The sequence below is a fragment of the Myxocyprinus asiaticus genome, chromosome 12, assembly GCF_019703515.2.
Source record: "Myxocyprinus asiaticus isolate MX2 ecotype Aquarium Trade chromosome 12, UBuf_Myxa_2, whole genome shotgun sequence".
NCBI lineage: Eukaryota > Metazoa > Chordata > Actinopteri > Cypriniformes > Catostomidae > Myxocyprinus > Myxocyprinus asiaticus.
The window spans coordinates 30,734,191-30,760,819 of NC_059355.1; the positions used below are offsets into that span (position 1 = coordinate 30,734,191).

At 38.8% G+C, this 26,629-nt stretch overlaps 1 protein-coding gene across 3 annotated transcripts in view; it reads right to left on the bottom strand.

Moving 5' to 3' along the window:
* Positions 1-26,629, bottom strand: part of LOC127448744 (microtubule-associated serine/threonine-protein kinase 2-like) — a 218,729-nt gene that overhangs the window by 170,218 nt on the left and 21,882 nt on the right. The window lies entirely within an intron of this gene.

Consider the following 26,629-nt stretch of genomic DNA (forward strand, 5'->3'; position numbering starts at 1 on the left):
CTACTTTCTGCTGATTCAGATGATATTTTCTCTGGGCTGCCCCGTCGTTTCACAGAATAGTACAACGGCGGGCGCGTCAAGTATAGACGCCTCTAGAATTTAAAGAAGTGCGCATGCAGTCTGTGGTCCGGTGCGCTGCGGTGCCAGGTTCAAGTATAAACAAGGCTTTAATGACTTTCCAGCGAAAGCTCTGTATGTTTATAGCCAGCTCACATTGCACAATTGTGGCTGAGCTAATTTCATTTCCCCAGATGTTTTACAACAGGTCTCCTCAAATCAATCTCTCCTGTCCACTCACTCATCCAGGCGTATCTCTCCATTTACACCTAATCAGACTGACAGCAGCTCGCTATACCTCAGGATGGTGTCTACTGAAGAACTCACTGATCAATGAAAAAAAAAGGGAAATGCATTGGCTTATCACTGGAGATGACTAACTGGGTTCAATCTGATTAACATGCTGTTTAGCTCAATAGACCCATGTAAGGGAGGATTATTTGACATCAGTGCATCAGCAAGAAGAAAAATGCTGAGAAAGCAGACACTGTTTCTGTTATCTGCATGGTGGTACAGACTCTCTCTGCTTGTTTCAACAAAGTGGTTTATAATATCATGATACTTTGAGGAAATTTGGGTGTTTCCGAGTGTGTTCTGAGAGACAGAGAAGAGTCACAGAGTTTTCCTGCCCAATGTTTGTCAGATATGAGATGTCACTGTGCAACCATCTAGCCTACAGCCTATGCTTTTTTATTTATTTATTTATTTTTTATTTTTTATTCATTCGATGGACACATGTGGCAATGCATACACACTCCAATTTAAATCCCTGGTAGAAAAACAGTTGTGAGTTTCTACTGAAAAACTATGTGTGTGAAAGGTAGCGCTGCTATTTTGCACAAAGGATCATTCAACATGAAGAAAAGGCAGACATTTAGAAAGGTCCACAGGGCTAAATTCAGGCTCAATGAATTGTTTATTAGACAGTGGGAAGAGGAGGGTGAGCAGCAATTACTACTTAGCTCCCAAGCTTGATGATGAAACACAAAAACGCAGCCAAACAAACCAACCGCAAACTTAACAGAACTAATCAGTTAGTTCCCATGATGTCACGCACTGCTGGTAGTGTGGCACTGGAGAAGCTGAGATTACAGAGCAATGACTTCACTTCAGAGTACAAGTGTAATGTTCCTGTGCTTCTGTTAAACTGTTTCATAAAAAAACCTGAGTAAATCCACAGACAGAAAGAGCACCACAATGCAGGCATCGTTAACACAAGAGTAACTCCATCAGGAGCAAGTGCCAGCAAGTTCTTTACAGAGAGTGTGCTTAAAAGCAGATCTCTGATATATCCATGTCACAGTTACTGTATGTTTGCAATGCATGGACTCTAAAGAAGCTTAATTTAAAATGTACAGAGGGATCATTAATTGTTAGGTTGCTTGCAGCAACATGATTGCTGGCAACCAATAGGAGGTGTTTACTTGTGGGGAAAAAGTGTTTAACCAGCAGTTAAGCACCACACGTTTTAGAGGTAGCGTGTATTTAGAAACCATAGCATGGCTATTTTAAATGCACAATCGCATTAAAGGGAAATTTAGGGCAGCCGAAGTAAATATAATAATATTCATCTCAGGTTTGGCGTGAATACTCGATACATATGCTTCTCATCGGAAATGCGTATTTGCATGATGCAACTGAAGCCAGGTTTTCACATGAGCCATTGAACCACTCATGCAAGTAATCCGCTCTGCTCTACTGTATCTCCGGAGCAGTAGCGGTTCTAGCTTGTATGGCGCCCTGGGTGAAACCCACTTCAACACGCCCCCAAAGTTGCGAAACATACTTCAACACGCCCCCAAAGTTGTTGACCGTGGGGGTTTGTGTGGGTGCCAAGATGCCACCCTGGGCAACTGCCCATGTCACCCATGCCTATTTTACTAATTTAGTTGCACATGAAGAAATTGTTAATATATTAGGAAGAAGGAAATAACAGTACACACAGTTGTCCATCAACCAGGGATGGCATGTCCATGTTAGCAATCACATTTTCTTAAAAAAATACAGACTCAAAACAATTGTACATACAGTGCATAGTGAATAAGACATGTACTTATAGCACACATGAAGCGCTTTTACTTTGAAGTTGCTCTTACGTGCTCGTGCGGATCCAGCGCGAGCAATAATCTTCTGACAGTTTAAATGGCCTGGATCGCCTGCTTGGATTGTCATGATTTGGAATCAGAGGAACTTTTGATCCTGAAGTTTTGATTCTGGCTAATAGAATGCGTGCTTCAGAGGAAGAAACTAGATGAGCGCTCAACGGGAAGAAAGCGCAGGATTTTCGTGAGGTTCGTGAATTACATCTGTTAAATGAGATATCTGCATATTTGCAAACAGTATATAATAGAAGTTTTATTGATATTTGCCTTTTTATCATTAGACAAGACAGTTAAAAGTTACAGGGAACTGTTGAGGAGAGAGAGGGAGAATGAAACGGGCGACACTGATCTATTATTGTTGTAACACGATGGCACGTAACAACAAAACGAACTGTGACTGGTCATTTACATGTCTCAGTCGCTTCACATGCAAGCAGGTGATTTTTGGCACCCTCAAGAAACAAATCGGCCAAACGGGAAAATTTATTGGCCAATGCTGAGAATTAAAGAAGTCAGAATACTGGCCGATTTATCGACCTAGGCGATATATCGGTTGACCACTAGTAAGTTTACTTTGATTTCAGCACCTTAAAGTACAAAATGTGGTGTAGAATTTGAAATGTTACAGTGGCTAAGATGATGAAAAATAACTTTAAATGTGAACATGAAATGCAATTAAGTAACTGTTATATATTAATTAATTGCAATTAAGTAATAAACCACTCTGAGCGTGTGGATGACCGTATACATCAGCCACCACCAAAGACCCAGAAAAAAGCTGTGGAATAGAAGAAAATATTGTAACATTGAAAGAAATGATACACTTCTCCTTTAATATTAGTCACCATGAATTCAAAATTGATAATTCTTATTTTCAAATTGGATGTTGCTGTTTCTATTATAAACGATTTATCCGTGCACATTATTTCTTTTTTTTTCTTTTTTTTTTATGGTTTGCCCTCTTAATCTTCAATCAAAAACAACTCCCCCTCCTCTGACCTTAACAAACCAATAGTACATAAGCTGGTGTGGTGGGCTTATTTACCTGCTCGGACACTGGTGACATAGAGCAAACTAATTTAAAGCAGCGAACAATGGGGAAAAAATTAGTTTGAGAGAGACTGTTCTGCACCTCAATTTCACTAGAGCACAGAAATAAATCAAGTCGACAACAACAACCAACTAAATCTGTTGCTGGGAATGAGGTACATCTAGTTTTAATAAGTGTTTGCATCCCCCTCTACACTCTTAGGTCTCACTGTACGGCCCACTGGTTCATGGCATCAATGACAGGGCATTAATCTTGTGGAGGGTGCTTGGCTTCACCACCGACTCCTTAACTGTAGTGAAACTCAGCTCTGCATCCCTAATCCATCAGCCCTGGCAGGGCATTTTCAAACCTAAACATGTGTGTCAAACCATAATTCATTCATCCTTTTGGAAAATCCCAGGATTTCTATTCCTTCCATCTGCTTCTAGTCGCTCCCTGGGGACAACACAGTTAAAGTTTTTTTATGAATACCAATGACCAATATGTTAACATTAAATTGCTCAAATTAAATAAACAGGCCAAGCATGGTTATTGGCTTATACAGACAGTCTCAATAAAGCAAAATATCAGACACCGGTAATTAAATGGCCTTGCAGACATATTGGGCTATCACTAGTTTACACATTTCAAACTAAAAAGAAAACTGTTGAAGATGCTATAATGTATAATCCATTGCAAGAGAATCAAGCTGGATTAGAAACAACAACAGAGGTGGGAGCTTTGTGGGTACTAGCCTGGTTGTATTCACCAAATTGAAAGACATTAATCTTTAAGAATCTTTATAAAAAAAAAAATCTGCCTGATGAGCCAAGAATAGTTCAACAGCCTCCTGCTACATCCAAAGGGCAGAGCAGCATCCACTGCGGTACAGACAACAGCTCATTAAATCAGTCAATCCCTCAGGATCTATCACTCAGAGCTACTGGACCTTTTTCGTTCGCACAATCAGGTGAGGTGTGCTATATACAGAGTTTATCACAGAAAAACACACACAAAAAAACACCTAAAAACCTATAAGAGCAGAACCATGAGGGAGAGACAGTGTTGTTGTTTTGTTTTTTCCACTGTCAGCAGTGTATCAAGTGAATCAAATGCAATTTTATTGTGATAGGACTATAACAAAATGAATATTATTTTTTTTAATCAAGTCTCCCCATTTCTTGCCACCCAGTTTTAAAGCTTGAGTTTTTACTTACACTTCCATTTACTTTTCTCAATTTGATTTTCATTCTGTGCTTGTTTTATAGCAGGACATGTTTTTTTTACATAGACATGTTTTTTTTTTTGTTTTTTTTTGTGGTAGGGCTGAACGATTAATCGAAACAAAACCTAAATCATGATATGAAGTAGTGCATTTATCAAACACAAGGGCTGCGATTTAAATAATCAGATATTTACTGTAAGCTGCACTTACTAAATGTATTACACATACTCAAAGCACACGAGACTAATGAGCTGAGTGTGTTATATTTACAGCACTCATGAATCACTAATTGCACATTCGGCGACACAAGCTGCAGTGAACGTTGACGACAGAGGTCGCCGTAGCGAGCGACAAGGCAAAGTTGAGAAAAGTTTAACTTTATGCAAATGACGAGCGACATTCACAAGCAACTACCAATGAGAGTTAAGGCAGTGGAGCTCACGTCACCCGTCTCCAGACAGTGAGTGTGAGATACTGGAGTCGAGTGAAGGCAAGTGCAGGCAAGACAGAGAAGTTACAAGTTTCTATGAGCGATTTCACTGTTCTATCATTTGTCTGTAACCCCATACATGGATATACCCTAATAAAAATGATGTGTGGAAAACCATGTCGGCATTCCGAGTGAGTTTGATTCATACATTGATGGATCTTTCATCTTATTAATGATATGATGCAGTGAGCACTGCTGCAGGTTATACAAAAACACTCTCATGCAACAGAATGAATTCTTCGTCAAATTAGAATGATATCTTAGTTTTTCCAGCAGTATAATCTGTAATCAGAACATCCAAAGCTACTATGGCCAGACTTGCAGTCCACCAATAACATTAAAGCGACAGCAGTAGGGACGCCCACCAGCGACAAAGATCGCAGAGTCTAGCGATACCAAGGGACAATGCCGTTTGCATTGCGAACGGGGCTTTAATGGTTTAACCTGACCGCTTAGCTATAAAGAATAACAAAAATTACTTTGAAGCCATTAGCTCCTAAACTGAAACATTTAGGAGCCAAATGGCTGTTTTTAGTTGACAAATCACAGAATTGCTTGATATAGATTGCTGTTCAGAAACAAGATAGAAACCAGAAGGAAGACAGTATATACAATAAGTACACACAGTATATATATATATATATATATATATATATATATATACACACACACACTGCGTGTACTTATTGTATATACTGTCTTCCTTCTGGTTTCTATCTTGTTAGAAGTAGAAGAACAGGAAATATCGTTGTAATATCAAATCGGGAGGTCTGTGGCAATTTGCAGCTCTAATGTGTGTGTGTGTGTGTATATACACACACACACACACACACACACACACACACACACACACACACACACACACACGCTAGAGCTGGAAATTGCCACAGACCTCCCGATTTGATATTACAACGATATTTCCTAACCGATTCAATATGTATTGCGATTCTATAAGTATTGCGATTTGTTGTTTTGATATAAAAACTTCATAAAAAGATAAGTCCTTTTTCTCAGAAAGAAATGTCTATCAAAGAACAGTTGTGTCTGAAATGACAACTGTTTTCACACTGTAATTTTGCAACATACAAATGGAGGCTAAAGAGTAAACTTGTCAAGAACCATTTCAGGGGCTGTACTGAATTATGACACACATGAAAATTCACCTGTAGTCCCAATGTCGTTGTATGTTATTTGCATATGCATCCTGAGATAGTCTGAGATCCTATGCAGCGTTCTAGACAACACTATTCTTACAAACTGCTCACAGATGTAGTTTGGAAGAAAAAAAAGGGAGAACTCACCATTTGTGCGTGTTCCGCGAGACACGGTCGCGCTGCGCGCATGGGCGCCAAAGTGCAATTTAACTTCTGAACAAAAAAGTAAATCAAACACGCATTTCACCTGCATTTCTTTTGTCTGTTCTTCAAAATATAATCAGGTGTGTTTCCTTAAGCACACGTCTTTGTGTCTTGCGGCATTTCTTGTCGACAGTGGCGGAAAAAAATTGCGAAATTACCTGCCACTGCCCACAAATACCCTGGATGTCAGATTATAAATATTGCGGGGGTGCGACATGTAGCTTTTTTTGTTCTTTTTTTTTTTTTTTTTTTTTTTTTACAGGTAAACTTTTTAATAAAGCAGTGTCAGACAGAATCTGCAGACTCCTGACAGATACTCTCTATAACACCTTTCAAATAAACTTTTAGATTATGCATAATAACAGGAACACTGATCACAGCAGAGGATTTTGAGGTCCGACAGTGAACAAGCGGCTCTTGATAGCTGTAACAGCGGTGCATTCAACGACTAAACGTAAAGAATTAAAGAGACAAAACTTCTCAGAGAGAAAACCTGCTAGTGTGGAACTCAAATACAAATAACAAATACAAATACAGCTTCCTATATTTGTCTATTAATCGTTGTAGCATTAAGATAAACATGTTTATTTATTTTCAACAGTGAAGCATGGGGGTGGCAGTATCATGTTGTGGGGGTGCTTTGCTGCAGGAGGGACTGGTACACTTCACAAATTAGATGGCATCATGAGGAAGGAAAATTTTGTGGATATATTGAAGCAACATCTCAAGACATCAGCCAGGAAGTTAAAGCTCAGTTGCAAATGGGTCTTCAAAACGGACAATGACCCCAAGCATACCTCCAAATTTGTGGCATAATGGCTTAAGCACAACCAAGTCAAAGTACTGGAGTGGCCATTACAAAGCCCTGACCTCAATCTGATAGAAAATGTGTGCAAGCAAGGAGGCCTACAAACCTGACTCAGTTACACCAGTTCTGTCTGGAGGAATGGGCCAAAATTCCAGCAACTTGGAAGGCTACCCAAAACGTTCTGACTTAAGTACAAACAATTAAAAGGCAATGCTACCAAATATTAACAAAGTGTATGCAACTTCTGACACACTGGTAATGTGATTAAAGAAATAAAAACTGAAATAAATAATTCTCTCTACTATTATTCTGGCATTTCACACTCTTAAAAAATATATATATGTAATTATCCTAACTGACCCAAGGCAGGGAATGTTTTCTACGATTAAATATCAGGAATTGTGAAAAACTGAGTTTAAATGTATTTGGCTAAGGTGTATGTAAACTTCTGACGTCAACTGTATATAAATGTATATGCATTTAAATACATTTATTTCTTGAATCTTGATATATATATATATATATATATATATATATATATATACACATATATATATATATATATACACAGGTGCATCTCAATAAATTAGAATGTCGTGGAAAAGTTCATTTATTTCAGTAATTCAACTCAAATTGCGAAACTCGTGTATTAAATAAATTCAATGCACACAGACTGAAGAAGTTTAAGTCTTTGGTTCTTTTAATTGTGATGATTTTGGCTCACATTTAACAAAAACCCACCAATTCACTATCTCAAAAAATTAGAATATGGTGACATGCCAATCAGCTAATCAACTCAAAACACCTGCAAAGGTTTCCTGAGCCTTCAAAATGGTCTCTCAGTTTGGTTCACTAGGCTACACAATCATGGGGAAGACTGCTGATCTGACAGTTGTCCAGAAGACAATCATTGACACCCTTCACAAGGAGGGTATGCCACAAACATTCATTGCCAAAGAAGCTGGCTGTTCACAGAGTGCTGTATCCAAGGTGTGGAAGAAAAAGATGAACAACCAACCGAGAGAACCACAGCCTTATGATTGTCAAGCAAAATTGATTCAAGAATTTGGGTGAACTTCACAAGGAATGGACTGAGGCTGGGGTCAAGGCATCAAGAGCCACCACACACAGACATGTCAAGGAATTTGGCTACAGTTGTCGTATTCCTCTTGTTAAGCCACTCCTGAACCACAGACAACGTCAGAGGTGTCTTACCTGGGCTAAGGAGAAGAAGAACTGGACTGTTGCCCAGTGGTCCAAAGTCCTCTTTTCAGATGAGAGCAAGTTTTGTATTTCATTTGGAAACCAAGGTCCTAGAGTCTGGAGGAAGGGTGGAGAAGCTCATAGCCCAAGTTGCTTGAAGTCCAGTGTTAAGTTTCCACAGTCTGTGATGATTTGGGGTGCAATGTCATCTGCTGGTGTTGGTCCATTGTGTTTTTTGAAAACCAAAGTCACTGCACCCGTTTACCAAGAAATTTTAGAGCACTTCATGCTTCCTTCTGCTGACCAGCTTTTTAAAGATGCTGATTTCATTTTCCAGCAGGATTTGGCACCTGCCCACACTGCCAAAAACACCAAAAGTTGGTTAAATGACCATGGTGTTGGTGTGCTTGACTGGCCAGCAAACTCACCAGACCTGAACCCCATAGAGAATCTATGGGGTATTGTCAAGAGGAAAATGAGAAACAAGAGACCAAAAAATGCAGATGAGCTGAGAAACCTGGGCTTCCATACCACCTCAGCAGTGCCACAAACTGATCACCTCCATGCCACGCCAAATTGAGGCAGTATTTAAAGCAAAAGGAGCCCCTACCAAGTACTGAGTACATATACAGTAAATGAACATACTTTCCAGAAGGCCAACAATTCACTAAAAATGTTTTTTTTATTGGTCTTATGATGTATTGTAATTTTTTGAGATAGTGAATTGGTGGGTTTTTGTTAAATGTGAGCCAAAATCATCACAATTAAAAGAACCAAAGACTTAAACTACTTCAGTCTGTGTGCAATGAATTTATTTAATACACGAGTTTCACAATTTGAGTTGAATTACTGAAATAAATGAACTTTTCCACGACATTCTAATTCATTGAGATGCACCTGTATACACATACATACATACATACATACACACTACCGTTCAAAAGTTTAGGGTCACTTACTCTTTATTTTTATTTTTTTCACATTTTAGAATAATAGAAAAGTCATCACAACTATGGAATAATAGAAATGGAACTATGAGAATTATGTTGTAAATCAAAACTGTTATATTTTAGCATCTTCAAAGTGGCCACACTTTGCCTAGATTTTGCAGAAATGTACTCTTGACATTTTCTCAACCAACTTCTTGAGGTATCACCCTGGGATGCTTTTTAAACAGTATTGAAGGAGTTCCCATCTATATGCTGGGCACTTACTGGTTGCTTTTCTTTATTATTTGGTCCAAGTCATCCATTTCAAAAACTTTCTTTTTTTTAATAAAATGTTAGTTTTGTAATTAAATAAATTAATATTTTGGCACAATTATATTTTTGTCAACAAAACTACTTTCAAACATTTAAGCATACGCCTTCAGATCAAAAGATTTTTAAGATCATGAGAAACATTTGACCCCAAACTTTTAAACGGTAGTGTATATAGGGTACAATGGGGCTAAAGTCACACCTTATGGAAAATATGCTTTTTTTCTGGTCACAAAGTATATGAAGTTTCAAGAAATACATTTATTTTTACTGAACACTGATGGAGCGACATAATTTGTGTGAAAAGAAATAACAACAGAAAGTTGTTTTGTATAAAATACATTTTTTTTTTTATAAGGTGGTGAGGGGTAAAAGGCCCCACAGGGTGGTTATATTGATATAGTGTATATTCCGGGCCAATAGTTATAGGGAACAATTTGTCAACTTAAGCAAATACTTTTAAGATGTTTTTTTTTTTTTTTAGTTACAAATTAAGATCATGCTTATTTCAAAATAACCACTCTAGAAAAGGGTAACAAATAAACAAATTAATCTCTAACTTGATTGGATCAGTCAATGTAGTCCGCTTTGAATATTCTTCATAACAAATCTAATCGCCCCAATTAAGAAAAACAATGTGTTTTATAGGGACCTTTAGCCTCTGCAACAAGGGTGCTTTTTACCCCAAATACTATCCTTTCACTTATTGGACAGCTTTTGAAATATGTTATATATAATCACCTTAAACAAAATTGAAAATGACAAATAAGTACTTTGTCTCAAAATAAATGTGATAATGTTCATTGTCGAATAGTCGTTTGATCTCATTTAACATAGCACGAGACCAGATATGAAACTAATGATGGCGCGAGAGAGGAGCACTGCATCTCGTGACCGACTGATGAGAGAAAACACAGCTTACAGTCCAGACGCACTCCAAACAGCTTCAGGTGATGTACGTAGATCACAAAGTACGAGGAAATTATAAAAAAATACAAAATAACTAAATACAAAAGCACTCTCGTTGTGAAATACAGCAGAGCCAGAGCTGCCGTTCCACTGAAGCAAAACTTGCATGTCGGAGCATCTTTAAAGGGAACACCCCACCGTTATATCTTAAATGCATACTTCATTCAAGTTCAAATAAAAATGAAGCAGGTCATGTAAATAAGTACAAACTCTGAAACTGGCATATCTCTGTGCGGTCAGCGCCGCTTCTATGAGTCGCGTGAAGTGATCTGATCTAAGGGGGAGAGATTGAAACTGCACCCAGCTGATGCAAACTGGCCGCGGGGCCGCCTGTCCCTTGCGCATGCTTGCTCCAGTTAAGATTATAACACGATGGCTCGCCATGAAGTAAATCATAATACATATGTGTTGCAGTGTGTATCTTATTGTGAAGAAAATCGGTGATATGCAGCTCTATTAAGAAGAGAGAGTTTGTTTTTTGAGAGTAAATGTTGGATCAATGTGAACAAAAAGGTGAGAGGGTAGTCTTCGCCCATTATATGCACTGCAACAAAATACATTTTTGATTTATTGTTTTAGCTTGTTTTCCAATATAAATATCTAAAACTCCTTTAAAATAAAGTACATTTACTTTAGGAGCTATACTGCAGAAGAAAAACATTTTGTCTGAGAATGTTAAATATAATATTAAATATTTTAAAATATTTACCTGATGCAACATATAAGATATTTAGACTTGCTTTAAGAGAATACAGGTGCATCTCAATAAATTAGAATGTCGTGGAAAAGTTCATTTATTTCAGTAATTCAACTCAAATTGTGAAACTCGTGTATTAAATAAATTCAATGCACACAGACTGAAGTAGTTTAAGTCTTTGGTTCTTTTAATTGTGATGATTTTGGCTCATATTTAACAAAAACCCACCAATTCACTATCTCAAAAAATTAGAATACATCATAAGACCAATAAAAAAAAAATTTTTAGTGAAATGTTGGCCTTCTGGAAAGTATGTTCATTTACTGTATATGTACTCAATACTTGGTAGGGGCTCCTTTTGCTTTAATTACTGCCTCAATTCGGCATGGCATGGAGGTGATCAGTTTGTGGCACTGCTGAGGTGGTATGGAAGCCCAGGTTTCTTTGACAGTGGCCTTCAGCTCATCTGCATTTTTTGGTCTCTTGTTTCTCATTTTCCTCTTGACAATACCCCATAGATTCTCTATGGGGTTCAGGTCTGGTGAGTTTGCTGGCCAGTCAAGCACACCAACACCATGGTCATTTAACCAACTTTTGGTGTTTTTGGCAGTGTGGGCAGGTGCCAAATCCTGCTGGAAAATGAAATCAGCATCTTTAAAAAGCTGGTCAGCAGAAGGAAGCATGAAGTGCTCCAAAATGTCTTGGTAAACGGGTGCAGTGACTTTGGTTTTCAAAAAACACAATGGACCAACACCAGCAGATGACATTGCACCCCAAATCATCACAGACTGTGGAAACTTAACACTGGACTTCAAGCAACTTGGGCTATGAGCTTCTCCACCCTTCCTCCAGACTCTAGGACCTTGGTTTCCAAATGAAATACAAAACTTGCTCTCATCTGAAAAGAGGACTTTGGACCACTGGGCAACAGTCCAGTTCTTCTTCTCCTTAGCCCAGGTAAGACCCCTCTGACGTTGTCTGTGGTTCAGGAGTGGTTTAACAAGAGGAATATGACAACTGTAGCCAAATTCCTTGACACGTCTGTGTGTGGCGGCTCTTGATGCCTTGACCCCAGCCTCAGTCCATTCCTTGTGAAGTTCACCCAAATTCTTGAATCGATTTTGCTTGACAATCCTCATAAGGCTGCGGTTCTCTCGGTTGGTTGTTCATCTTTTTGTTCCACACTTTTTCCTTCCACTCAACTTTCTGTTAACATGCTTGGATACAGCACTCTGTGAACAGCCAGCTTCTTTGGCAATGAATGTTTGTGGCATACCCTCCTTGTGAAGGGTGTCAATGATTGTCTTCTGGACAACTGTCAGATCAGCAGTCTTCCCCATGATTGTGTAGCCTAGTGAACCAAACTGAGAGACCATTTTGAAGGCTCAGGAAACCTTTGCAGGTGTTTTGAGTTGATTATCTGATTGGCATGTCACCATATTCAAATTTTTTGAGATAGTGAATTGGTGGGTTTTTGTTAAATGTGAGCCAAAATCATCACAATTAAAAGAACCAAAGACTTAAACTACTTCAGTCTGTGTGCACTGAATTTATTTAATACACAAGTTTCACAATTTGAGTTGAATTACTGAAATAAATGAACTTTTCCACGACATTCTAATTTATTGAGATGCACCTGTATATCTTGAATATAATTATATTTGACTTTATTGCACTGGCATAAAAATAAACAAGTGAAAAAATACAATGCCCAATTCCCAATGTGCTTTTTTTAAGTCCTCGTGGTCACGTAGTGATTCGCCTCAGTCCAGGTGGCGGAGGACGAATCCCAGTTGCCTCCGCGTCTTAACGTCAACCCATGCATCTTATCATATGGCTTGTTGAGCGCGTTGCCACGGAGACAAAGCGTGTGGAGGCTTCACGCCATCCAACGCAGCAACCATGCTCAACTCACCACGTGCCCCACCGAGAACAAACCACATTATAACGATCATGGGGAGGTTACCACATGTGACTCTACCCTCCCTAGCAACCGGGCCAATTTGGCTGAACTAGCGAACTCCAGGGGTGGTAGCCAGCGTCTTTACCACTGAGCTACCCAGGCCCCCCATACAAAATTTACTTATATTCAAGATACATTCTCTGAAAGCAAGTATAAATATATTATATGTTGTTTCTCGGGTAAATGTATCTTGTTTTAATGATTTTTACATATTTTTAAATGGAAAACAAGACAAAACACTTTATTACAATAGGATTTTTTGCAGTGAATTTTTTTACTGAATTAAACTTAATAAAAAGTCTTTTTTTTTCTTTAATTCAATGAATCTTATTTCCCACACAGAGAATGCACTGTCAAAGTGTATGAATATTCATACATAATTTATACACATAAAAATATGATTTAAAACTAAATTATGACTTTTGGTACAAGAAAACTTGACAAACATTATAAAAGGACATCAGGGAAAAAATAAATGATAAAACCTCTCTGATATATGTGACCCGTTAAAATTGTCTATTCAGGAGAAATATAATGCAGCACTAATGCAATCCTCAGAAGCATGTCCTCCACAGTGAAAGATGACCTGGGACAATCTAAAGTGCCATGGTGCTGAAAAGGAAACATTTGGTGCAAGAAAATATAACCAAAGAGAAGAATATTTTAAATAAATAAATAAAACCTCTTTATACAAGAAATTCTGCAAACATACATGGCTACAGTCAGTTAAACTTTCTACTCTCTCTCCCTTCAATGAAATACAAAACTGAAAAAAAGAGATTTAACTGATGGCCTGAACATTCCTTAAATCATCTCCACTGGACCTGAAAGAGTAATCCTTTAATCCTCATCTAATCCTCTCTGCTTCATCTTCCCAAAGAGTTGTGATTTATCGATATATATGTGCGTGTGTCCACGCTTGTTGTCTAATGCCTACTGTACATTTACATGCAGTTAGCAACACAATGTACCATTAGTCAGTTTGAAGCTTGAGTGCATATGTGCTGATGTATTCCAGATGTGCAGTAGGTGTCCAGGATCAGCTAAATGAAAGAGTGGATGTTTGTGCACTAACTCCATGGAAACGACAGGACTATGTTCTCATGTGCTGGGGCTGTGCCAGGGTGTTGGCCAGCCTAGCCAGTTGAGATGGCCTTGAAAAGCCATTCAATAAAAGCGTGACACTAGCATTATCAGGGTAATGCAATGAACAGTAGTAAGGTCAAATTGCTCTTGGAAAGAAGTGCTGTGACTTTTTGACAGCTGTAGGAATGTACAGTATAACATACAGTATGTGAGACAATTATAATAAAACAGATTACATGAGTTTAAATGCAGGCAGAGCCTCAACAAGACGAGACTTTTTTGCTTATCTTTTTTTCTGCAGATCACTTGGCTATTGAGGTCACTGATTAGAGTAACCCTGGACACTCCTAACTGCATCTGTACAGGGGAAATTTTGCAACAGCAAAGTTACAAAATCTCTAGGAAATATGCACAAACTAACATTAAGCCTAAAAAATTCCCCTAACAGTTTCTAGTATCATGATGTCACAAGATAATGTACACAATAATTGCTCTTTTAAACAACTGAAATTCCTACATCTTGACTAATGCTGATATGTCGCTTCTTTCTACTGTTTCTACTGTAATTTATTGTATTTTTTTTAAATGCAGAAGGTTGCACCTACAGCTTCTATGCAACTGGAACTTCACCTCTCAGTGATAAATACTGTAAGCGGTTATCATTTTAGCATGCAAAAGCAAGGAACTCTCTTCAGAGGCTCAGTGGCCAATGACGTAATATTGCACTATTATTGGTAACAACCTATATTGTATCTCATTATTCAGATTGAATAATTTGATTAAACTGAATTATTTGACATGAAAGGATGACATGGGTCACCCGGTAAAAAAACATTTCCCTTAAAAAAAGCATAAAAATAAATAAAATAAAAAAACTCCCCTGAAAATCAATTCCAGGTGGCAAATATTGTCCCTTAATGGAAAAGTTAATTCCTGACACTGGAGTTTTTTTTTGTTTTTTTTTAACTATCAACAAAAGCAGTTTTAACTTGTTTCAGTAGGGCTTTTCACACTGTGCTTAACCCTGGATTATCACCTTTTTAAACCCCGCTATTAACCCCTGGGTAAAGCAACGTTTCACACTTGTAATTTTGAAAGGGGGTTAGCACCGCTTTTAACCTGGAGTTATAAAACCCTGCTCTGGGGCAGAGTTAGATAACTAGAGTGACGAAGACCATTCCTTTTGCATGTGTTTTCAAGCCTTGTTTCAGAAGACGAAAGACAAACAGAGCTGGTATGCTTGGGGACATTTATTGATGCTGCAAATATGCAAATAAGAATGTTAACCCAGAGTTTAAGAACATACAGTGTGAAATCTCAGAACATTAACACAGGGTAAAGTATGAACATTTTCATGAAACTTGAAACCAGATAACCCAGAGTTTATGATGACCCTGGCTTAATAATTTCAAGTGTGAAAAGCTCTAGGCCTATATCATTTTGTCAGACATGTTGATGAATACATACCCTCACACGTTTAACACTTCTAAAGCCTGAGAAGTGCAGCATTTAACAACCAGATGGCATGCAAAATGTGTCTTTACTACTTAAATTATTGGTCCACATGTAAATAATATTAGACTTATTCAATTTTGAAACTTAACAGCTGGTTTAGACTGGTCAAGTTACTTACTGCTTTCAAAATAAATGCAAAGACATTTAGAAATATTACATTATTTTTATTTGCATAACCTTTCACAAACAGAGTCTTATTAAATCTTATTAGATCAGATGTGATAAAGACGGTGATCTATAAAATATCATAATTTATGTCAAATCCTGAGTTTGTCATGATCCACCAATCCTGAAGAAAATCTAAAGAAGCCCAAATCTACAATCGTCTTTTGGAAAATAGGGTCTTTTAACCACACCAACAGCACTATTTAAAAAATTTCAGCTCCATTTTAACAACGCACCTAATCAGGTGGTAATCGGGAGGACCGGGAGAATTCCCAGTGAGCAGCTCAAAATTGGGCCAGCAGGTCCGCACGTTGATTAATAAACTTTCAGTCATGTGTGTCGCATCACAGTTGCCAACGATCCTTATCATCTGGTATATAAGGGATCAGAACTGCGCTTCACTTGACAGCAGGGGAAGGATCACGGAAGATCCAGTGAAAGCAGATACTATAAGCTGAATGCAAGAACGTGCTTCAGGTAGCAGATAATCACAAGTTCAATACTAGTCTCAGAATCTCAGTCAGGTAATCTCTGAAATCCTCATTCCTTGGAGTACAGAATTATATAAAAAAATTGGGATGTGAACTAACTAATTAATTGGTAATGGTTCAGCAGTGCTTCTTGCGGGTTATGTAATTGTGTGTTACACAGTGTAACATGACTCTGCCAGTTCTCCATTTGAACCCCACCACCCTCTTACTTTCAAAGCCAAGACAAACCAATAATGATGTGTGCAATGGAGAAGTGAGAAGTCAGACCCTCAGCCAAGACCTGAATGTGAACTATGAAAGAATGGAATTCTGACTTATTCAAGATCATGCCTTGTAAAACAAAAATGAGGCTATCACACCATGCCTTGAAACGCAGGCCAAGATTCTTTGGACAAATTTCTCATGAGAGGAGGTCTTCACTGAAGGAGACAGAGTTTACAAAACTTTTACTTTAATATATAAATATGCGTTTGTTTCAAACAAACTTTACAGCATAAACTAACAAAACGAAAAATGCTTGGGTGTATTCTTGGCATACTTTTTAGTGTAAATCTGTTTCAGATCTATTAGAAATGCTTACAATGCTTTAAACTGAACCATACTGGCACAAAGTACACTCAGAACTAAACAACATTTAGCCAGTTATAAAGCATATCAGATTGAGTGTTCTTTATGTAATATTATTTTTCTGTTTATTATGAGCGTAATATGAAATCTTGATGTTTTAGACTATCGTTTAAACACTAAACAGGTTTTTGAAAAATGTCTATGAATAGAATGTCACTGTTCAAATGCTGTACAATTAGGCATTGTAGAGTTTATTGAATGTTGTGTACCACATGACCACACCTATGTTGCTGTATGCAAGCTTGTATGTACCAAATTGTCTTTTTCAAATAAAATTAAGCAAGCAAAGCTTTGTTTATACTTAGCATATTTGCATATTCCTACATGTGCTTATTCTGGGTAGCTCAGCGAGTATTGCCGCTGACTACCACCCCTGCAGTCGCGAGTTCGAATCCAGGGTGTGCTGAGTGACTCCAGCCAGGTCTCCTAAGCAACCAAATTGGCCCGGTTGCTAGGGAGGGTAGAGTCACTTGGGGTAACCTCCTTGTGGTCACGATTAAGTGATTCTCGCTCTCAATGGGGCGCGTGGTAAGTTGTGCGTGGATCGCGGGTGTCATGCACAATGAGCCGGATTTACTGTCTCAGAATCGGAGGCAACTGAGACTTGTCATCCGCCACCCGGATTGAGATGATTAACCACGCTACCATGAGGACCTACTAAGTAGTGGGAATTGGGCATTCCAAATTGGGAGAAATGGGATTAAAAAAAAATAAATAAATAATGATTTAAGTACAAAAATATATATATATATATATATATATATATATATATATATATATATATATATATATATTTCTGAATTTTTGGGAAGAAGAAATCGGCAAGTTATAAGCACTAAATCTATTTATAAACTTAAATACGCTGTGTGCAGCACGACGGAAGACCGCAGGGCACAGCATCATGAGCACAGCAGCTTGCATAAACTTTGTTTCAAAGAAAAAGGATTACACTTCTGAGACAAGTCCCGAAAGATGAGATGAAAGATGATAACAGAGATTGAGAATGATGATTCACAAACAGGATGTATCAAGAGACAAAAGCCAGATTTGCAGTAGAGTCCTTCCAGATACAATTGACATGCCCAAGCAATAGGCACAAGATTTATTGCAGACGTGCATGCCTGCAGGTTCTGATTAATGGAGAGGATTAAATAGAAACAAATTCAAGATGTCTCCATATGGCCAAGGTCTAAGCTAATACCATGCAAAGGCCCATGAGCAGCACTGCAGTTGAAAGGAGCAGTGTGAGGACATTGCTGTCATTAGATGCACTAAAGATGAAAAACTGAAGTACCAGGATTAAGCTAATTGTTATGCTTTATACAGCATTAAAGAAATATGCTTACAAGGAAAGCAAGCCTCAAGTTTAGCCCAATCATCTACATCTTAACCCTTACGTTGTGTTACTGTCATTTTGACTTGGATGACTTTTTTTTATTTCTTATGAATATTTTTTTTTCCTTAATGCAGTTGGAATAAAATTCCTTGACTTTGTTCACATATGGTATCTGTAAATAGAAATGTTCTCTTTTTTTATTTTATTTTATTTGTTTCACTTTGTTACACTTGTGTTCCTGGTCAAAAATGGCCAGTTATTGGAAATGAATGGATTAGACTACAAAATGCATAAATATTAAGTGTTCAGGAGCATTCCAATCCTTTAGATGAGCACATTTGTGGATGTGTGTTTGCACACACAAAGTCCTCAGACATGTGCACACACACAACACACACACACACACACACAAACAAACACACACACACACACACACACACACACACACACAATGTGTGTTGAGCGCCCTTTTGCGCATCATCTTTCCATGTACAGTTAAAGTCAGAAGTTTACATACACTTAGGTTGAAGTCATTAAAACTCATTTTTAAAAACTCCACAGATTTCATATTAGCAAACTATAGATTTGTCAAGTCGTTTAGGACATCTACTTTGTGCATGACACAAGTAATTTTTCCAGTAATTGTTTACAGACAGACTCTTTCACTTTTAATTGACTATGTCACAATTCCAGTTGGTTGGATGTTTACATACACTAAGTTAACTGTGCCTTTAAGCAGCTTGGAAAATTCCAGAAAATGATGTCAAGCTTTAGACAATTAGCCAATTAGCTTCTGATAGGAGGTGTACTGAATTGGAGGTGTACCTGTGGATGTATTTTAAGGCCTACTACTTCAAACTCAGTGCTTCTTTGCTTGACATAATGGGAAAATCAAAAGAAATCAGCCAAGACCTCAGAAAAACATTTGTGGACCTCCACAAGTCTGGTTCATCCTTTGGAGCAATTTCCAAATGCCTGAAGGTACCACGTTCAACTGTACAGACAATAGTATGCAAGTATAAACACCATGGGACCACGCAGCCATCATACTGCTCAGGAAGGAGACACATTCTGTCTCCTAGAGATGAATGTAGTTTGGTACGAAAAGTGCAAATCAATCCCAGAACAACAGCAAAGGACCTTGTGAAGATGCTGGAGGAAACAGGTAGACAAATATCTATATCCACAGTAAAGCGAGTCCTATATCGACATAACCTGAAAGGCTGCTCAGCAAGGAAGAAGCCACTGCTCCAAAACTGCCATAAAAAATCCAGACTACAGTTTGCAAGTGCACACGGGGACAAAGATCTTACTTTTGGGAGAAATAACCATGGCCATAATAACCATCGTTATGTTTGGAGGAAAAAGGGTGAGGCTTGCAAGCCGAAGAACACCATCCCAACCGTGAAGCATGGGGGTGGCAGCATCATGTTGTGGGGGTGCTTTGCTGCAGGAGAGACTGGTGCACTTCACAAAATAGATGGCATCAGGAGAAAGGAAAATGATGTGGATATATTGAAGCAACATCAGCCATGAAATTAAAGCTCAGTTGCAAATGGGTCTTCCAAATGGACTATGACCCCAAGCATACCTCCAAAGTTGTGGCAAAATGGCTTAAGGACAACAAAGTCAAGGTATTGGAGTAGCCATCACAAAGCCCTGAGCTCAATCTGATAGAAAATCTGTGGGCAGAACTGAAAATGCATGTGCGAGCAAGAAGGCCTACAAACCTGACTCGGTTACACCAATTCTGTCTGGAGGAATGGGCCAAAATTCCAGCAACATATTATGAGAAGCTTGTGGAAGGCTACCCAAAATGTTTGACCCAAGGTAAACAATATAAAGTCAATGCTAACAAATACTAAAATAAAATTATGTACATTTCTGACTCACTGGGAATGTGATGAAAGAAATAAAAGCTGTAATAAATCATTCTCTCTAGTATTAATTCACATACTTAAAATAAAACTGACCTAAGACAGGGAATGTTTTCTATGATTAAGGGTGTGTTCACACTTGTAGTTCGGTTCTCTTGGTCCGAAACAAAAAAGAAAATGATACATTTAGTCCTGGTTCAAGTAGCGTTCACACTGGCATTTTTAACACAGAACTTAAAGATACAAAACAAAAGGCATAAGGATAAGGTCACAACCTGATTGGACAGCTTTTATGATGTATATTTTGTGACGGAACTTGCCGAACATCCAAAACAATGCTGGCTGCTGGGCTAAATGCCCTCGTTGGATTTATTTATGTATGGTGGTATTTTTACCAGCTGAGAACAAATTAAGAGCTAATAAAATGTGTAAAGGAGTCAAAACAGTACCAGGAATTCCTCCGTTGCACACATAAACGAAGATATGCTACAAGGATGGCTGACGGCGGTTCCGACACCTGTACCGAACTGTAATGGGCAACATAGCTCCTATGATGAGAAGAACCAGGTATGCTTAAGGTCAGTATTAGGCAAATTACTTCCTGTTATTGGTCCGTTTAGATGTCTTTGGTCCATGCTGCGTACATATATCAATCGAACCGCACCAGAGTTCGTTTGGAAGTGGACCGAGACCCACTGTTAAGGTCCCGGTCCGCTTGTTTGGTGCGCACCAAGGTTCGGGTGGCAGCGTTCACACTTGTTCAAATGAACCACACTAACAGAGCAATCGCACCAGAGTTCGTTTTAATCAAACCAAACCTGCCAAGTGGGAACACACCCTAAATGTCAGAAATTGTGAAAAACTGAGTTTAAATGTATTTGGCTAAGGTGTATGTAAACTTCAACTGTACACTCTTTGGAGAATATTTCAAGATCTACTACTCATCATATTATGTTGTGTTTGGGCTTGTTTGAATCAGGACAGTCTACTGTAAGTTACGATATGTCATTGTTTTTGTTATATGTATGTTTAGGAAATAATAGGGAAAATGTGACAAAAAGCCACTCCTGTTTTCTTATATTTGTGTGTGTCAGTGGGAATTTCATACACTAATACTCACTGCAGTTTGACCTCTGAAGGGCTTTTAACACACGATAACCGATAACCCCAGGTTATTCTGAACCAAAATTTCTCACAAAATTTGTATAGAAACACCGGACTTGAGCAATCCGACGGCAAATTTGTTGCGGGGGCTCTCATAGGCATACATGGACTGTCTGTTTGTTTGGTTCAGGGGAAGTTTGGGGTTTGATTGCTGCACTTATGTGGAATGTGGTCTTTATAATTTTTATTTTGACACGCAATCTATTTTTTCTAATATGTCAAAATGTCAAATGTTGATATGAGTGGACTGTCTCTCTCCACGTGGAATGTGAATGCGTTGGGGCACCCCATAAAAAGAAGGAAAGTTATTTCTCTTTTTTAACGTAAGAAATATGATATAGTGTTTCTTCAAGAAACGCATCTTTCCCCGCAGGAAGCTGAAATTTTGTAAGATATGGGGTGGACATGTTTTTATAGTGCTGGCTCAAGTAAGAGCAGGGGAGTCATTACACTGGCACCCCTCATGATATAATTTTGGGAGGAGACTTTAATCTTTTGATGGACTCAGTCCTTGATCATAGTGAAGCAAAAGTGTGTAAGCCCCCTAGAACAACACTGACACTTCACAGGATGTGTAAAAATCTTGGTCTTACAGATATTTGGAGACTTTTGAACCCATCTGGTAGAGACTATAGATTTTTTTCATCAGACGATAAGATTTATTCTAGAATAGATTTTTTTTTTTTTTATATCCAAATCCCTCATTTCATCTGTTGTTGATTGCTCAATTGGAAACATCTTAGTCTCAGATCACACCTTGGTGAGTTTAGAGATGTTGCCACATACGGAGAAAAAGAAATCATATAGTTGCTGCTTTAATGTATCCCTTTTGCAAAATCCTGAATTCCAACAAATGTTAAAGGCTGAAATCAATGTTTATAAGTAGAACAACTGGTCCTCGGTGTCCTCTGTGGGCTTGGCTTGGGAGGCACTTAAGGCGGTTCTTAGGTGTCGGATTATACAGTATGTCTCATTCACCAAAAAAATCCAAAGCAAGAGAACTCATGGAGTTGGAAGGGAATATTAAAAGTGCCGAGGCGGAGCTGAAGCGCTGAATGTCATCTGATTGACCTGACTGAAATACAGATATAATACTATTTTGTTGCGGAAGGTGGAGTTTTGGCTATTCAGGGCAAGACAGTCATACTTTGAGTCGGGGGACAAAGCAGGGAAGCTTTTGGCTAGATATATAAAGCAGAGAGAGTCTTTTTCTACCATTCCCTCAGTGAAATCTGCTGGTGGTAAAATATTTACCTCAGCCATTGATATTAATAATGTTTTTAAAGAATTCTATCTTGATCTCTATAGTTCCACGTCTTTGTCTACTGATGAAGATATTAGAAACTTTGTGGAACCATTAGAACTCCCTAAACTGACGACTGAGCAAAAAAAATTATCTTAATTCTGAGATAAACTTGGAGGAGCTTGGCGAGGTAATTAAGGCCTTGCCAACAGGTAAGTCTCCGGGGCCAGATGGCTTTGCCGCTGAATTTTTTAGATCTTATGCTACAGAACTGGCTCCAATTTGTTAGAAGTTTATACGGAATCATTAAAGAATGGAAAGCTCTGAGTGACTCCAGCCAGGTCTCCTAAGCAACCAAATTGGCCTGATGCTAGGGAGGGTAGAGTCACATGGGGTAAACTCCTCGTGGTCACTAAAATATATTTCTCGCTCTCGGTGGGGTGCGTGGTGTGTTGTGTGTGTATGCCGCGGTGAAGCCTCTATGTCTCTGTGGTAACGCGCTCAACAAGCCACATGATAAGATGCGCGGATTGACGTCTCGGACGCGGAAGTAACTGAGATTCGTCCTCTGCCACCCAGATTGAGGTGAGTCACCTCGCCACCATGAGGACTTAGAGGGCATTGGGAATTGGGAATTCCAAATTGGGGAGAAAAGGGGAGAGACAAAAAAAAAAAAAAAAGAAAGAATGGAAAGCTTCCGCCAACCATGACACAAGCCCGAATCAGTCTGATTCTTAAAAAGGATAAAGATCCAAGCAAGTGTAAGAGTTACCGTCCAAATTCCCTGTTCCAGCTAGACGTAAAAACATTGTCAAAAATTCTGGCTAACCGATTAAGTAAAGTTATGACATCTTTTATACATATAGATCAGGTGGGGTTTATTCTGGGCCGCCGCTCTTCTGATAACATTAGGCGTTTCCTCAGTATCATGTGGTCAACAGCGAATGATCAGACTTTGGTCGCTGCCATCACACATGACGCTGAAAAGGCATTTGATATGGTAGAATGGGATTGTATTTTTAAGATTTTGGAAATATATGGGTTCGGGAATACTTTTATTGGATGGATTAAGTTATTTTATAGACACCCGGTAGCAGCAGTACAAACAAATGGATTAATTTCATATTATTTTATTCTGGATGGGGGCACCCGGCAGGGTCGCCCTCTTTCCCCATTATTGTTCTGTCTTGCCCTGGAACCATTAGCAGCCGCGATAAGAAGGGAAGATGATTTTCCAGGGGTGGCTTTTGCTTTCCACTGATGATATTTTATTATTCATCTCCGATCCCATTAAATCTATGCCTTGCCTCCACAGAATTATTAATTCCTTTTCTAAATTCTCAGGATACAGAGTCAATTGGTCTAAATCCAAAGCTTTGTCTCTGACTGCCCAGTAACGGCTTTTCAGCCGGGTGCCTTCCAGTGGCCCAAACAGGGCATCAAGTATTTGGGCATTTTATTCCCAGCAAATTTTTCTGATTTAGTTAATTTTGACCCCTTAATAAAAATTTTTGAGCGATGTGGGCAGGTGGGCTTCATTACATTTATCTATGATTGGGAAGGTTAATGTTATTAAAATGAATTGTATTCCAAAATTTAACTACCTGCTACAATCTCTCCCTGTAGAACAAAGGTGGGCTAGGCCTACCCAAAAAAAAAATCTTGTTTTATTATTATGCATTTGGTCTCAGTTATTTGGCTCATTGGTCGCTTCCACCTGAGAGAGCCCCTCCTTGGTTTTGTATTGAACAGGAAAATCTTGCCCCTATTTTGCCATTGCAAAGCTTTCTATCAAACTAATCGGAGAAGTTAAGTTACACCCCGTCATCTCGCATTTGCACTCGGTATGGACAAAAGTGTCCAGAGTGTTTAATTTGGACATTTATTTAAATGTTGCCTCGAGCATATGGCTGAACCCCAAATTATGTATTAATAAGTCCCCTTTCTGCTGGTCAGAGTGGATTATGAGGGGGGTTACTACACTTGGTGACCTATATGAGAGTGGTGTTGAGATCCTTTGAAAATTTGGTTCAACATTTTGGGATTCCCAGATCTCAGTTCTATAGGCATTTACAGCTGTGCCACCTGCTCTGTACTATTTTTGGGAGTAGCACACACCCCCCCTAAAGCAGCAGATACTCTGGGAGAGGTGATGACTGCTTTTGGAAAAGGTCATGAGGCATCAGTGTATTACTCCCTGCTAATTCAGAGTCTGGGGGACGGAGCTTTAACTTCTATCAAGAGATTATAGGAGAAAGATTTAAACTTGGTATTGGAGGAAGGAGTGTGGGCAAGGATTCTAAAAAATGTCAAGTCTGTATTTACAGATGCAAGGGTGCACCTTATGCAATTCAAGATTTTACATAGATTCTATTGGACCCCCTCTAGATTATATAGGCTTGGTTTTAAAGACACACCCACCTGCTGGCGATGCCAATCAGAAGATGGAGACACAACCCATGTTTTTTGGTAGTCTGTTAAGATCCAAGAATTTTGGTTGAAGGTTCAGAGTTTTATATGTGATGTATTGGGTACTCAAATTTCATTTTGCCCCAGACTCTGTATTTTGGGCAATGGGACGGTCATCAATATGGGGGATAAACACATAAAAAATTGGGTTCTGACCAGTGTTATGATTGGCAAGCAGATTATTTTAAGGGGATGGAAGTCAGCTGGAGTGCCCTCATTTCCGGAGTGGTGTACGGAGAAGGGGAGGATGGCAGCTTTCAAGGAGGTGTCATGTAGAAGGCTGGGGTTTTGGGATTTGTTTGATAGGAAATAGTTTTAATTATGTATGATTTTTATATTTTCTTTTTTGTTTTCTTTTGTGTGTGTATTCTTATATGTGACCACAGGGGTGTTCGTTGGGGGTCAGGGTGGGGTTGGTGATTGGGGGAGGAGTAATAGTGGGGGTTAAATGTTGATTCAATGTATATATGTTGTGTTTTTCTTTGTTATATATCTACGAATCAATAAAAAAAAAAAAAAGAAGTTTCCTTTAAAGAAGCTCTGACATGCAAGTTTTGCTTTAGTGGAACGGCAGCTCCGGCTCTGCTTTATTTTACAACAAGAGTGCTTCTGTATTTAATTATTTTGTATAATTTCCTCATACTTTCCGATCTACAACACCTGAAGCTGTTTGGAAAGACTGAAGTGCATGTGTAAGCTGTGTCTTCTTCCTCTCCTCAATCAGGCGCGAGATGCAGTGTTCCTCTCGCATGCCATCAGTAGAGTTGAATGTGATCTCATGTTAGGTTAAATGAGATCAAACAACTATTCGACAATGAAAATTTTTGTTGACAATTTTTTTGTCTACGTTGTCGATAACGTCGACTAATCCTTTCAGCCCTAATGGGAACTGATCTCTTGGGGCAGTACGGAAGACTAAAGGCTCGGGTACACTAAGTTTTCTGATTTCCGGATCAGATCGCACCCGGCCGACCATGATTCCTTTCTGAGTATAGTCTTCTGACCGTGAGCGAATACGAATGTATTCACTACAGCTGCTTTGAAATACTCTTTTAGTACATTCAATGGCCGGTGCATGCACTGACGATGCACTCAGAAGAGGACCGCATCCGTGGGTTGAGAAAATCTGGCCACAGTCAGGCTGTGCGGACTGTGCTGATGACGAAATCTGTGTCATGCATACAGTGCGCGGAGTGATCAGCAAAGCAGACAGCAGAAGTATACTCAGGCCTTAAGAGTATAGGAAGGGTAAGTGCTTGTATGTCATCTGGTGAGTGGGTTATACATGCAGGCTGCTGTTGTTTCATAAATCATATTTCCAAAACATTATCATTAAAACTTTACTATAGGTAAAGCCATACAGTTAGACAACAACCAAACCTACAGTGAATAAGTTTTCCCCTCATTCTCACAGACTTGAATCTGTCTTTTACAGCTGTAAAAAGGAGCACCAAATTCAGACCAACAAGACCCAGGCTATTCTGGCCTATGTACA